Consider the following 16,426-nt stretch of genomic DNA (forward strand, 5'->3'; position numbering starts at 1 on the left):
AAGCACATGGAATCTGATATTTCAAGCCACATTTCAAACCACCTTCGTAAGTGATACAAATCTGATTCCTGGCAATAAGACTTGTGTGTTAGAATGGTCAAATCTGATTTATTTGCCCTCAAGTTGTTTTTAGACTGTTATTTGGCATATCTTGTTGTTTCCTAGCTACTCTGTTAACAGTTTTACAAGAACATGTGGTAGCTAACTAGCTTGTAAATAGTTTACAAACACATTAGTGAATGTGCTAGAAAGCTAAACAGCTACCAAGCTAGCTAGTTGACCGCTGTGGCTAGCCAAAAATGACATGTTTTGAAAGTTGGATCATCTTATCCTTTGAGGCTTTAAAAAAAAGTGTTCTTACACTATGATTTTGAACATCCAAAGCAACTGGGAAACGTCCATGCCAGGCATTGTTGTCACCTTAGCTTGCTACATAACTTCTGATTGACAGGAAGCACGAGCACCAATCAGCCTACACCACTGCGTACACACCTGTCGTTACCTTGACAACTAGCTTAGCCATGCCAGCAAATGACTGTTGTCTGAACAAACACAAATCCCATTTAGTCACTTGTAACTTGCTGTCTGGACAGTCAGTATTCCAAAACGGATTTGAAAAACAACACTGATTTGTGCGTTATGACAAGGCATTATGCATCTCAGCTGAGCTTCAGTCTGCATGTGTGTTTTACCTCCATCCAGCTTCTCCTCGTTGTCGATCTCCATCACCACAAACTTCTCACACACAGCAAAGGTTGGCAGAGTGGACGAGACGAACTGGCCAAACCTATGAAAGAGAAAGATGTGTCGGTCACAACCAAGTCAGATGTGTGACCTACAAGGGTAGGAAGCAGAGGTCTTTCCAGCAGGTGGTAGGGGTCGGTGAAGGTGTGTGTGGATTGTGCATACCGTAGCAGGTGGTAGGGGTTGGTGAAGGTGTGTGTGGACTGTACATACCGTAGCAGGTGGTAGGGGTCGGTGAAGGTGTGTGTGGATTGTGCATACCGTAGCAGGTGGTAGGGGTTGGTGAAGGTGTGTGTGGACTGTACATACCGTAGCAGGTGGTAGGGGTCGGTGAAGGTGTGTGTGGACTGTACATACCGTAGCAGGTGGTAGGGGTTGGTGAAGGTGTGTGTGGACTGTACATACCGTAGCAGGTGGTAGGGGTCGGTGAAGGTGTGTGTGGACTGTACATACCGTAGCAGGTGGTAGGGGTCGGTGAAGGTGTGTGTGGATTGTGCATACCGTAGCAGGTGGTAGGGGTTGGTGAAGGTGTGTGTGGACTGTACATACCGTAGCAGGTGGTAGGGGTTGGTGAAGGTGTGTGTGGACTGTACATACCGTAGCAGGTGGTAGGGGTTGGTGAAGGTGTGTGTGGACTGTACATACCGTAGCAGGTGGTAGGGGTTGGTGAAGGTGTGTGTGGACTGTACATACCGTAGCAGGTGGTAGGGGTTGGTGAAGGTGTGTGTGGACTGTGCATACCGTAGCAGGTGGTAGGCGTTGGTGAAGGTGTGTGTGGACTGTACATACCGTAGCAGGTGGTAGGGGTCGGTGAAGGTGTGTGTGGACTGTACATACCGTAGCAGGTGGTAGGGGTCGGTGAAGGTGTGTGTGGACTGTACATACCGTAGCAGGTGGTAGGGGTTGGTGAAGGTGTGTGTGGACTGTACATACCGTAGCAGGTGGTAGGGGTTGGTGAAGGTGTGTGTGGACTGTACATACCGTAGCAGGTGGTAGGGGTTGGTGAAGGTGTGTGTGGACTGTACATACCGTAGCAGGTGGTAGGGGTTGGTGAAGGTGTGTGTGGACTGTGCATACCGTAGCAGGTGGTAGGGGTTGGTGAAGGTGTGTGTGGACTGTGCATACCGTAGCAGGTGGTAGGGGTCGGTGAAGGTGTGTGTGGACTGTACATACCGTAGCAGGTGGTAGGGGTTGGTGAAGGTGTGTGTGGACTGTACATACCGTAGCAGGTGGTAGGGGTCGGTGAAGGTGTGTGTGGACTGTACATACCGTAGCAGGTGGTAGGGGTTGGTGAAGGTGTGTGTGGACTGTACATACCGTAGCAGGTGGTAGGGGTTGGTGAAGGTGTGTGTGGACTGTACATACCGTAGCAGGTGGTAGGGGTTGGTGAAGGTGTGTGTGGACTGTACATACCGTAGCAGGTGGTAGGGGTTGGTGAAGGTGTGTGTGGACTGTACATACCGTAGCAGGTGGTAGGGGTTGGTGAAGGTGTGTGTGGACTGTGCATACCGTAGCAGGTGGTAGGGGTCGGTGAAGGTGTGTGTGGACTGTACATACCGTAGCAGGTGGTAGGGGTTGGTGAAGGTGTGTGTGGACTGTACATACCGTAGCAGGTGGTAGGGGTCGGTGAAGGTGTGTGTGGACTGTACATACCGTAGCAGGTGGTAGGGGTTGGTGAAGGTGTGTGTGGACTGTACATACCGTAGCAGGTGGTAGGGGTTGGTGAAGGTGTGTGTGGACTGTACATACCGTAGCAGGTGGTAGGGGTCGGTGAAGGTGTGTGTGGACTGTACATACCGTAGCAGGTGGTAGGGGTTGGTGAAGGTGTGTGTGGACTGTACATACCGTAGCAGGTGGTAGGGGTTGGTGAAGGTGTGTGTGGACTGTACATACCGTAGCAGGTGGTAGGGGTTGGTGAAGGTGTGTGTGGACTGTACATACCGTAGCAGGTGGTAGGGGTTGGTGAAGGTGTGTGTGGACTGTACATACCGTAGCAGGTGGTAGGGGTTGGTGAAGGTGTGTGTGGACTGTACATACCGTAGCAGGTGGTAGGGGTTGGTGAAGGTGTGTGTGGACTGTACATACCGTAGCAGGTGGTAGGGGTCGGTGAAGGTGTGTGTGGACTGTACATACCGTAGCAGGTGGTAGGGGTTGGTGAAGGTGTGTGTGGACTGTGCATACCGTAGCAGGTGGTAGGGGTCGGTGAAGGTGTGTGTGGACTGTACATACCGTAGCAGGTGGTAGGGGTCGGTGAAGGTGTGTGTGGACTGTACATACCGTAGCAGGTGGTAGGGGTCGGTGAAGGTGTGTGTGGACTGTACATACCGTAGCAGGTGGTAGGGGTTGGTGAAGGTGTGTGTGGACTGTACATACCGTAGCAGGTGGTAGGGGTTGGTGAAGGTGTGTGTGGACTGTACATACCGTAGCAGGTGGTAGGGGTTGGTGAAGGTGTGTGTGGACTGTACATACCGTAGCAGGTGGTAGGGGTTGGTGAAGGTGTGTGTGGACTGTACATACCGTAGCAGGTGGTAGGGGTTGGTGAAGGTGTGTGTGGACTGTACATACCGTAGCAGGTGGTAGGGGTTGGTGAAGGTGTGTGTGGACTGTACATACCGTAGCAGGTGGTAGGGGTTGGTGAAGGTGTGTGTGGACTGTACATACCGTAGCAGGTGGTAGGGGTTGGTGAAGGTGTGTGTGGACTGTACATACCGTAGCAGGTGGTAGGGGTTGGTGAAGGTGTGTGTGGACTGTACATACCGTAGCAGGTGGTAGGGGTTGGTGAAGGTGTGTGTGGACTGTGCATACCGTAGCAGGTGGTAGGGGTTGGTGAAGGTGTGTGTGGACTGTGCATACCGTAGCAGGTGGTAGGGGTCGGTGAAGGTGTGTGTGGACTGTACATACCGTAGCAGGTGGTAGGGGTTGGTGAAGGTGTGTGTGGACTGTACATACCGTAGCAGGTGGTAGGGGTCGGTGAAGGTGTGTGTGGACTGTACATACCGTAGCAGGTGGTAGGGGTTGGTGAAGGTGTGTGTGGACTGTACATACCGTAGCAGGTGGTAGGGGTTGGTGAAGGTGTGTGTGGACTGTACATACCGTAGCAGGTGGTAGGGGTTGGTGAAGGTGTGTGTGGACTGTACATACCGTAGCAGGTGGTAGGGGTTGGTGAAGGTGTGTGTGGACTGTACATACCGTAGCAGGTGGTAGGGGTTGGTGAAGGTGTGTGTGGACTGTACATACCGTAGCAGGTGGTAGGGGTTGGTGAAGCCCTGCAGCAGTAGACTCAGTACGTTACTGATCGCCGAGACGGTGGGCTGAGACAGAGACGTGTCTCTCAGAGTCAACAGTAGCTTGGGGATCAGCTGGAACTCACGTAACAGTTTAGCGTTGTTCGCTGCCTCGCTGTAGAGAAGGAGAGGAGTTTGTAGATAGCAACGATCAACATACCAGCCTTGCCTTGAAAAATACCTACCAGATGCACAGATCCCCATGGCTTCGTTGTTCATAAACCCCAGGGGGGATACACGTTTTAAAGATTATAGTGTCACTTTTATATAAACAAATATGACAAAACTTTACAACTAAGCAAGTGGCAGGTAGCTTAGTGGTTAAGAGCGTTGTGCCAGTAACCGAAAGGTCGCTTGTTCTAATCCCCAAGCCTACTAGGTGAAAAATCTGTCGATTTGCCCTTGAGCAAGGCACTTAACCCTAATATGGATAAGAGCGTCTGCTAAATGACTAAAATGTAAAATGTAAAATGAGATTATGGACACGTCCATACGCTGCTCTTGTTCAGTTCAGTTCACTAACCTGGAGATAAGGGGATTATTATGCCAACACATATGCCAAAACATCACTGCTAAGCGCGTAATGGAGGTCTCCATATCAGCACGCAGGAGTTAATCATCCCTCACCTGGACTCAGTGAGGAGCTCTATAAAGTGTTCAAACAGGGACAGGTGCAGCTCGTAGGGCGCGTGGAGCCAAACCTGGAGGAGGCAGACAGAACATTTAAAAAAAAACATACCACACTAGAAAACCAACAACATTATTCTGGCTCCAGGGACCACCATGTTTGGCTCAAACTGGATCAGTTGCCCAGAGGCCATTTTGGTCAAACTGAAGCTAGTTGCCCTTTGGCCCATCGGTCTAAGCCTAACCTCTAAGTCACAGAGCAGGTCCTGGAAGGCGGTGGAGTTGGGGATGATGGAGGTGTCATGGCCGCTGTCTACTGTTCCCACCAGGGAGAAGGTCAGGTGGAGGATGTGGCTGTTCAGCAGGTGACGTTTCTTCTTCAACAGCATGGCTAAGAGCTAGAGACAGGAAACAGGCACAGGCATTACTGGCTAAGAGCTAGAGACAGGAAACAGGCACAGACATTACTGGCTAAGAGCTAGAGACAGGAAACAGGCACAGACATTACTGGCTAAGAGCTAGAGACAGGAAACAGGCACAGACATTACTGGCTAAGAGCTAGAGACAGGAAACAGGCACAGACATTACTGGCTAAGAGCTAGAGACAGGAAACAGGCACAGGCATTACTGGCTAAGAGCTAGAGACAGGAAACAGGCACAGACATTACTGGCTAAGAGCTAGAGACAGGAAACAGGCACAGGCATTACTGGCTAAGAGCTAGAGACAGGAAACAGGCACAGACATTACTGGCTAAGAGCTAGAGACAGGAAACAGGCACAGACATTACTGGCTAAGAGCTAGAGACAGGAAACAGGCACAGACATTACTGGCTAAGAGCTATAGACAGGAAACAGGCACAGACATTACTGGCTAAGAGCTAGAGACAGGAAACAGGCACAGACATTACTGGCTAAGAGCTAGAGACAGGAAACAGGCACAGACATTACTGTTATATTACTGTTATTCTACTGTTATATTACTGTTATATTACTGTTATTCTACTGTTATATTACTGTTATTCTACTGTTATTCTACTGTTATATTACTGTTATATTACTGTTATTCTACTGTTATATTACTGTTATTCTACTGTTATATTACTGTTATTCTACTGTTATTCTACTGTTATATTACTGTTATATTACTGTTATTCTACTGTTATTCTACTGTTATATTACTGTTATTCTACTGTTATATTACTGTTATTCTACTGTTATATTACTGTTATTCTACTGTTATATTACTGTTATTCTACTGTTATTCTACTGTTATATTACTGTTATATTACTGTTATTCTACTGTTATATTACTGTTATTCTACTGTTATATTACTGTTATTCTACTGTTATTCTACTGTTATATTACTGTTCTATTACTGTTATTCTACTGTTATATTACTGTTATTCTACTGTTATTCTACTGTTATATTACTGTTATATTACTGTTATTCTACTGTTATATTACTATTATTCTACTGTTATATTACGGTTATTCTACTGTTATATTACTGTTATTCTACTGTTATATTACTGTTATTCTACTGTTATATTACTGTTATTCTACTGTTATATTACTGTTATTCTACTGTTATATTACTGTTATATTACTGTTATTCTACTGTTATTCTACTGTTATATTACTGTTATATTACTGTTATTCTACTGTTATATTACTGTTATATTACTGTTATTCTACTGTTATTCTACTGTTATTCTACTGTTATATTACTGTTATATTACTGTTATTCTACTGTTATATTACTGTTATATTACTGTTATTCTACTGTTATTCTACTGTTATTCTACTGTTATATTACTGTTATTCTACTGTTATATTACTGTTATTCTACTGTTATTCTACTGTTATATTACTGTTATTCTACTGTTATATTACTGTTATTCTACTGTTATTCTACTGTTATTCTACTGTTATATTACTGTTATTCTACTGTTATTCTACTGTTATTCTACTGTTATTCTACTGTTATATTACTGTTATATTACTGTTATTCTACATGTTATTCTACTGTTATATTACTGTTATTCTACTGTTATTCTACTGTTATATTACTGTTATATTACTGTTATATTACTGTTATTCTACTGTTATATTACTGTTATATTACTGTTATATTACTGTTATATTACTGTTATATTACTGTTATTCTACTGTTATATTACTGTTATTCTACTGTTATATTACTGTTATTCTACTGTTATTCTACTGTTATATTACTGTTATTCTACTGTTATATTACTGTTATATTACTGTTATTCTACTGTTATATTACTGTTATATTACTGTTATATTACTGTTATTCTACTGTTATATTACTGTTATTCTACTGTTATATTACTGTTATTCTACTGTTATTCTACTGATATTCTACTGTTATTCTACTGTTATATTACTGTTATATTACTGTTATTCTACTGTTATATTACTGTTATTCTACTGTTATTCTACTGTTATTCTACTGTTATATTACTGTTATATTACTGTTATTCTACTGTTATATTACTGTTATTCTACTGTTATATTGCTGTTATATTACTGTTATTCTACATGTTATTCTACTGTTATATTACTGTTATATTACTGTTATATTACTGTTATTCTACTGTTATATTCCTGTTATATTACTGTTATATTACTGTTATTCTACTGTTATTCTACTGTTATATTACTGTTATTCTACTGTTATATTACTGTTATTCTACTGTTATATTACTGTTATATTACTGTTATATTACTGTTATTCTACTGTTATATTACTGTTATATTACTGTTATTCTACTGTTATTCTACTGTTATATTACTGTTATTCTACTGTTATATTACTGTTATATTACTGTTATTCTACTGTTATTCTACTGTTATTCTACTGTTATTCTACTGTTATATTACTGTCTATTCTACTGTTATTCTACTGTTATACTACTGTTATATTACTGTTATTCTACTGTTATATTACTGTTATTCTACTGTTATTCTACTGTTATATTACTGTTATTCTACTGTTATTCTACTGTTATTCTACTGTTATATACTGTTATATTACTGTTATTCTACTGTTATATTACTGTTATATTACTGTTATTCTACTGTTATATTACTGTTATTCTACTGTTATTCTACTGTTATATTACTGTTATATTACTGTTATTCTACTGTTATATTACTGTTATATTACTGTTATATTACTGTTATTCTACTGTTATTCTACTGTTATATTACTGTTATTCTACTGTTATATTACTGTTATTCTACTGTTATATTACTGTTATATTACTGTTATATTACTGTTATTCTACTGTTATATTACTGTTATATTACTGTTATTCTACTGTTATTCTACTGTTATATTACTGTTATTCTACTGTTATATTACTGTTATATTACTGTTATTCTACTGTTATTCTACTGTTATATTACTGTTATTCTACTGTTATTCTACTGTTATACTACTGTTATATTACTGTTATTCTACTGTTATATTACTGTTATTCTACTGTTATTCTACTGTTATATTACTGTTATTCTACTGTTATTCTACTGTTATTCTACTGTTATATACTGTTATATTACTGTTATTCTACTGTTATACTACTGTTATATTACTGTTATTCTACTGTTATATTACTGTTATTCTACTGTTATTCTACTGTTATATTACTGTTATTCTACTGTTATTCTACTGTTATTCTACTGTTATATACTGTTATATTACTGTTATTCTACTGTTATATTACTGTTATATTACTGTTATATTACAGTTATTATACTGTTATATTACTGTTATTCTACTGTTATTCTACTGTTATATTACTGTTATTATACTGTTATATTACTGTTATTCTACTGTTATTCTACTGTTATTCTACTGTTATCGTACTGTTATTCTACTGTTATTCTACTGTTATATTACTGTTATTCTACTGTTATTCTACTGTTATATTACTGTTATTCTACTGTTATATTACTGTTATATTACTGTTATTCTACTGTTATTCTACTGTTATATTACTGTTATTCTACTGTTATATTACTGTTATTCTACTGTTATATTTCTGTTATATTACTGTTATTCTACTGTTATTCTACTGTTATATTACTGTTATATTACTGTTATTCTACTGTTATTCTACTGTTATATTACTGTTATTCTACTGTTATATTACTGTTATTCTACTGTTATTCTACTGTTATATTACTGTTATTCTACTGTTATATTACTGTTATTCTACTGTTATATTACTGTTATTCTACTGTTATATTACTGTTATTCTACTGTTATATTACTGTTATATTACTGTTATTCTACTGTTATTCTACTGTTATATTACTGTTATTCTACTGTTATATTACTGTTATATTACTGTTATTCTACTGTTATTCTACTGTTATATTACTGTTATATTACTGTTATTCTACTGTTATATTACTGTTATTCTACTGTTATATTACTGTTATATTACTGTTATTCTACATGTTATTCTACTGTTATTCTACTGTTATATTACTGTTATATTACTGTTATATTACTGTTATATTACTGTTATATTACTGTTATTCTACTGTTATTCTACTGTTATATTACTGTTATTCTACTGTTATATTACTGTTATTCTACTGTTATATTACTGTTATATTACTGTTATTCTACTGTTATTCTACTGTTATTCTACTGTTATTCTACTGTTATATTACTGTTATTCTACTGTTATTCTACTGTTATATTACTGTTATATTACTGTTATATTACTGTTATTCTACTGTTATATTACTGTTATTCTACTGTTATATTACTGTTATTCTACTGTTATATTACTGTTATTCTACTGTTATATTACTGTTATTCTACTGTTATTCTACTGTTATATTACTGTTATTCTACTGTTATTCTACTGTTATATTACTGTTATATTACTGTTATTCTACTGTTATATTACTGTTATTCTACTGTTATTCTACTGTTATATTACTGTTATTCTACTGTTATTCTACTGTTATTCTACTGTTATTCTACTGTTATATTACTGTTATTCTACTGTTATTCTACTGTTATTCTACTGTTATTCTACTGTTATTCTACTGTTATTCTACTGTTATACTACTGTTATATTACTGTTATTCTACTGTTATATTACTGTTATTCTACTGTTATTCTACTGTTATATTACTGTTATTCTACTGTTATTCTACTGTTATTCTACTGTTATTCTACTGTTATATTACTGTTATTCTACTGTTATTCTACTGTTATATTACTGTTATTCTACTGTTATATTACTGTTATTCTACTGTTATTCTACTGTTATATTACTGTTATTATACTGTTATATTACTGTTATTCTACTGTTATATTACTGTTATTCTACTGTTATTCTACTGTTATTCTACTGTTATATTACTGTTATTATACTGTTATTATACTGTTATATTACTGTTATTATACTGTTATTCTACTGTTATTCTACTGTTATATTACTGTTATTATACTGTTATATTACTGTTATTCTACTGTTATATTACTGTTATTCTACTGTTATATTACTGTTATATTACTGTTATTCTACTGTTATTCTACTGTTATATTACTGTTATTCTACTGTTATTCTACTGTTATATTACTGTTATATTACTGTTATTCTACTGTTATATTACTGTTATATTACTGTTATTCTACTGTTATTCTACTGTTATATTACTGTTATTCTACTGTTATATTACTGTTATTCTACTGTTATATTACTGTTATTCTACTGTTATTCTACTGTTATTTTACTGTTATATTTTAAACTACAACAGAGAACACTTCTTCAATAGCATGGCCAGCAGCTACAAACACAACACATACTACAGTTTACTGATATACACCGTCCCTTACTCATCAACAAGTCTCAGATTCGGATTACTTGCGCTTGTTGAGATTGCTCCCAAATGCATACAATTGTTCTTAACCCCATAATATTTTAATTGAGGAGGTTTGATCATAAACATTATTGTTGCAATCCACAGGTAACATCTGGCCTACAAAAAATGTGGGGAGGCTGTAGACTATAACAGAGTGCATTGTGGGTATTGACGTCGTACCTGGTAGCCTTTGATGCGTTCCATCTCCTTACTGGCCAGAGGGTTGCTCTTGACAACGCACACCAGCACCTTGACGGCCGCGTAGAGACCCTCAACATCCTGTGCCATGGCAACTAGGCCCAAGATGGCCGCTGCCCCGCCCACATACTGCAGGTTGGTTGCCACGGGCTTGGGGACGAACGCACGTACACCTAGAAGAGAGTGGGGGGGCAAGGGTTACTTTAACCTCCTCTATTGTGGAATGTTTGTATATGCCCAGTCTCTGTGTAATGTTGCTGCAACCGAGTTGCCCTTCAGGAACAATACAGATATATACAGGCATAATCTGTAAAACTGCTGTTTCAATGGTCAATTGAAATGACGCCCAACCCAGTTGATGGTTGAAGACTGTGCACCTGTATGTAATAACACCATGCAGTATTAGTCCTGTGGAAGACTCCCTGCCTTTTCACTGTACATGGTGCTTCGTCACTCTCCTACACCTGCTCACACAGACAGAAGCGCTTTATCCAAGCATCACTTACCCAGGTAACCAATGACCGCTGCTCCAATGGTGCGAGCTGGACCATTGAGGTGACCGGCGGCGTTGTGGATCAGCTTGACCGGAGTGGCGTTCTCATGGGAAGACACAGCCAACTGAGGAGAGGGGAGAGGAAAGGAGGTGAAAGAGGGGAGAAGAGAGGGAGGAGGGGAGAGGGGAGGAGGGGAAAGGGAAGGAGAGAAAGAGGGGAGAAGAGAGGGAGGAGGGGAGAGGAGAGGAGAGGAGAGGAGAGGGAGGAGAGGAGAGGGAGGAGGGGAGAGGGAGGAGAGGGAGGAGAGGAGAGGGAGGAGAGGGAGGAGATGAGAGGGAAGGAGAGAAAGAGGGGAGAAGAGAGGGAGGAGAGGAGAGGGAGGAGAGGAGAAAATAACTGGTCAGAATCAATCTTCAAGCCAAGATATTGTACTGTAGCAGGACTGCTGAAGTACTGCCTCTGCTCTCTACAGAGATGACCTATAGTACGCTCATCAGACAGGGAGACTGGGAAACCACTTCACAGGTGGGGTGGAGATAACATTGTGTTCCAGGTGTGGTGGATATAACATTGTGTTCCAGGTGGGGTGGAGATAACATAGTGTTCCAGGTGGGGTGGAGATAACATAGTGTTCCAGGTGAAGTGGAGATAACATAGTGCTCCAGGTGGGGTGGAGATAACATTGTGTTCCAGGTGGGGTGGAGATAACATTGTGTTCCAGGTGGGGTGGAGATAACATTGTGCTCCAGGTGGGGTGGAGATAACATTGTGTTCCAGGTGGGGTGGAGATAACATTGTGCTCCAGGTGGGGTGGAGATAACATTGTGTTCCAGGTGGGGTGGAGATAACATAGTGTTCCAGGTGGGGTGGAGATAACATAGTGTTCCAGGTGGGGTGGAGATAACATTGTGTTCCAGGTGGGGTGGAGATAACATAGTGCTCCAGGAGGGGTGGAGATAACATAGTGTTCCAGGTGGGGTGGAGATAACATTGTGTTCCAGGTGGGGTGGAGATAACATTGTGTTCCAGGTGGGGTGGAGATAACGTATTCCAGCTACAGCAGTTTCCCACAGCCAGTGTGTATTGGCGTAATATGCTTCTGTGCACATTGATTGATTAATTCATTGTTTGATTATTCAATGTTTATTGTCCTTCAAGAGGAAATTAAACAGGAAACAAATGAAAGTCAGCCGTCAGACATAAAGAAATACATGCACGTGTGGGCGATGCTAACCTGTTTAGCGATGGCCTTGCCGTCCAGTTTGTTGTAGACCTTGCGTATCTTGGCCACGGTGAGGGCAGAGACAGAGAGGGCGTACAGGCTGAAGGATACCTTCTCCTCTGGGACCAGGGCTACTGGACATGGAGGCTCTCCAGTCTTAGAGTCTTTACCTGGGGGAGAGATGGTCTGTGATGTCACAAATTGGTAACCAATGAGGAGGCGTGGAATTGTGTGTGTGTGTGTGTGTGTGTGTGTGTGAGTGTATGTGTGTATGTGTGTGTGTGTGTATGTATGTGTGTGTGTGTGTGTGTGTGTGTGTGTGTGTATGTATGTGTGTGTGTGTGTGTGTGTGTGTGTGTGTGTGTGTGTGTGTGTGTGTGTGTGTGTGTGTATGTGTGTGTATGTATGTGTGTGTGTGTGTGTGTATGTGTGTGTGTGTGTGTGTATGTGTGTGTGTGCGTGTGTATGTGTGTGTGTGTGTGTGCTCTCTCCTCTCTACTAACAAGGCAGGTACACAGCTTGGAAGCTGCCTGTGTAGTTGGGTCCCAGCTCGTAAACCGTTGCCACGCTGGCTGCAGGAAGCCCCTCCTCCAGGAAGTGTGTGGGACCCAGGCGCCACACCAGATTGGACAGCTGTCTCTGGGCAGGGGGAGTGCCTATGTAGCTGTACACGGTGCTGACCACAGGGGGGTTGCTGCTGCTACCACCCGGAGAAGTATGGATGTAGTGAAGCTGGAGAAGAGAGGAGAGGAGAGGAGAGGGGAGGGGGAGGAGAGGGGAGGGGGAGGAGAAAGAGGGTAGGAGAGGGGGGGAGGAGAAAGAGGGTAGGAGAGGGGAGGGGGAGGAGAGGGGGGAGGGGAGGGGGAGGAGAGGGGGGAAGAGGGAGAGGGTAGGAGAGGGAACAGGGAGAGGGGAGGAGAGGGGAGGGGGAGGAGAGGGGGAAGAGGGAGAGGAGGGGAGAGGGAACAGGGAGAAAGGAGGAGGGGGAGGAGAGGGAGGAGGGGAGAGGGGAGGAGGAGGGAACAGGGAGAGGGGAGGAGAGGGGAGAGGGGGAGAGGAGGGGGAGGAGAGGGAGGAGGGGAGAGGGGAGGAGAGGCGGGGAGGAGGGAACAGGGAGAGGGGAGGAGAGGGGGGGGGAGGGAACAGGGAGGAGGGAACAGGGAGAGGGGAGGGGGAGGAGAGGGAGGAGGGGAGAGGGGAGGAGAGGCGGGGAGGAGGGAACAGGGAGAGGGGAGGGGGGGGAGAGGGGAGGAGAGGGGGGGGAGGGAACAGGGAGAGGGGAGAGGAGTAGGGGAATAGAGAGAGAGTACTATTTTGTAGCATTTCTGACAATGCTAACATCTTTTCAGCCGAATCTCTGATTTCTAAACCGGTCCAGTAACTCGGTTGCTGCGCAACAGTATCAGCTAGCTAGTAGAAGGCTAGCAGATGTAGCTAGCTAGCTAACACCAGTTAGATGAGAAGCAAAAGGTAGCTAGCTAGTAGAAGGCTAGCAGATGTAGCTAGCTAGCTAACACCAGTTAGATGAGAAGCAAAAGGTAGCTAGCTAGTAGAAGGCTAGCAGATGTAGCTAGCTAGCTAACACCAGTTAGATGAGAAGCAAAAGGTAGCTAGCTAGTAGAAGGCTAGCAGATGTAGCTAGCTAGCTAACACCAGTTAGATGAGAAGCAAAAGGTAGCTAGCTAGCTAGGTAGGTATACTTTTCTACGGAAGGCATTTCATATGGCTGAAGTCATCTGTGTAAACTGCTGTCCTGGACACTTGCGTGTAATGAGAGCACAAAGAAATAAGCTAGCAAACATCCTTGGTAATTATTATAGCTAGCCAGTTAGATACACCAAGCCAAGTGCTACCACACCTGATTCTACTACTCAGCTGTTCATCAAGACCTCAGCTGTTCATCAAGACATCAGCTGTTCATCAAGACCTCAGCTCTTCATCAAGACCTCAGCTCTTCATCAAGACCTCAGCTCTTCATCAAGACCTCAGCTCTTCATCAAGACCTCAGCTCTTCATCAAGACCTCAGCTCTTCATCAAGACCTCAGCTGTTCATCAAGACCTCAGCTCTTCATCAAGGCCTCAGCTCTTCATCAAGGCCTCAGCCCTTCATCAATACCTCAGCCCTTCATCAAGACCTCAGCTGTTCATCAAGACCTTCATCTAACCACCTCCGTCTCTTCATCTAATCACCTCCGTCTCTTCATCTAACCACCTCCGTCTCTTCATCTAACCACCTCCGTCTCTTCATCTAACCACCTCCGTCTCTTCATCTAACCACCTCCGTCTCTTCATCTAACCACCTCCGTCTCTTCATCTAATCACCTCCGTCTCTTCATCTAATCACCTCCGTCTCTTCATCTAACCACCTCCGTCTCTTCATCTAACCACCTCCGTCTCTTCATCTAACCACCTCCGTCTCTTCATCTAACCACCTCCGTCTCTTCATCTAACCACCTCCGTCTCTTCATCTAACCACCTCTGACCCTAAAAGCAACAAAGGTGTGTGTGCCGTTCTTGAGCATGCCTTTACTCATCCCTAACACACACACACACACACACACGCACGCACGCACGCACGCACGCACGCACACACACGCACATACACGCACATACACTACCTTTGTGGTTTGGACTAGTTGTCCGTCGATGTATAGCGTGGCCATGCTGTTCTTCAACATGCCTTTACTCATTACTAACAGCAGGTGGTGCCACTGCCCCTCGCCGATCAGCTCTCCACAGCGGAACCTGGCGCAGCACGGCAGAACCTCAAAGAACGAGGACTCCTCGCTGAAATCATCCACTGTGGAGGGGAGGGGGGGATACAGATGTCATCATAATGTTGTAAAAATGTTTGATATGGGTTTGAAGTGTGTTTAGGTTATGTTGGTACGAGGGTTAGAGAGAGAAGAGCCCTCACTGAAGTCATCCATTGTGGAGGGAGATGGGAGGGGAGATGTAGGAATGTTATCAAAAATGTTGTATAATGTTTCAGCTGGGTTTAAAGTGTGTTTGGTTTATGGGGGTTGGGTATCTGCGATTCAGAGGGAAATAGGATGTTTTCCACATCAGGGGGAGGAAGACAAATAGTGTACAAACAAAACTTTTTAAAAATGCTGTGTTAGTGTTCTGAGGATTGGGGTTGTGGTAGGGCTGGATGCTTTGCAGAGACCAGAGCAGCATGTTTTTAACTCCCTTATTTAGTTAGAGGAGAGATAATTATGTAGAGATGCTAATCTGGGGAATAGAAGGGATTCCAGAAGGTCGTCATCTTTACTAGATTATTCATCCGGTTTACAAACATCTAACCAGGTTAAAGAGGAACAATGTTTGGGTTAGGGCGTTTACCGTAGCTCTGCAGCAGTCCCCTCCTTGGTAGAGACCGTAAGGGACCGGTCCTTAGCAGACAGAACCACGGCCAGACAAACGTAGTGTTGCTCAGAGGACGTGGCCCGTCGGGACCACCGTCAGCAGACGGACAGGGTGGGAGTGGGGGGCAGAGCTGAACCGTTCCACACAGAACCACGTAGAGTAACTCAGCCCCGACGGGAGGGGGAATAGACGCTCTCCTACAAGGGGGGAGAAAAGAGAAGAGAAGAGAGAGAGAGAGAGAGAGAGAGAGAGAGAGAGAGAGAGAGAGGAGAGAGAGAGAGAGAGAGAGAGAGAGAGACTGGTTAAATTAATGCGCCACTGATGACTGCATACTTCATACATGAGGATGAGAGGAGAGAGGGAGTGGGGGAGAGGAGAGAGGGAGTTGGGGAGAGGAGAGAGGGAGTTGGAGAGAGGGAGTTGGGGAGTTGGGGAGAGGAGAGAGGGAGTTGGAGAGAGGAGAGAGGGAGTTGGAGAGAGGAGAGAGGGAGTGGGGGAGAGGAGAGAGGGAGTTGGAGAGAGGAGAGAGGGAGTTGGAGAGAGGAGAGAGGGAGTTGGAGAGAGGGAGAG

At 42.7% G+C, this 16,426-nt stretch overlaps 1 pseudogene across 1 annotated transcript in view; it reads right to left on the bottom strand.

The window, feature by feature from the left end:
* LOC311120644 (WD repeat and FYVE domain-containing protein 3-like) overlaps positions 1-16,426 on the bottom strand; it is a 46,321-nt pseudogene that overhangs the window by 15,966 nt on the left and 13,929 nt on the right. The window contains exons 5-14 of the transcript in view: positions 15,833-16,053; positions 15,106-15,287; positions 12,990-13,218; positions 12,499-12,656; positions 11,277-11,388; positions 10,753-10,943; positions 4,901-5,053; positions 4,656-4,729; positions 3,982-4,143; positions 693-787 (exon numbers count right to left, since the gene is read on the bottom strand). The product of the transcript in view is annotated as a WD repeat and FYVE domain-containing protein 3-like (transcript). The remainder of the gene's footprint in view (positions 1-692; positions 788-3,981; positions 4,144-4,655; positions 4,730-4,900; positions 5,054-10,752; positions 10,944-11,276; positions 11,389-12,498; positions 12,657-12,989; positions 13,219-15,105; positions 15,288-15,832; positions 16,054-16,426) is intronic.

This window comes from Coregonus lavaretus, assembly GCF_964263955.1.
Source record: "Coregonus lavaretus genome assembly, contig: HAP1_SCAFFOLD_4803, whole genome shotgun sequence".
In the NCBI taxonomy this organism is placed as follows: Eukaryota; Metazoa; Chordata; class Actinopteri; order Salmoniformes; family Salmonidae; genus Coregonus; species Coregonus lavaretus.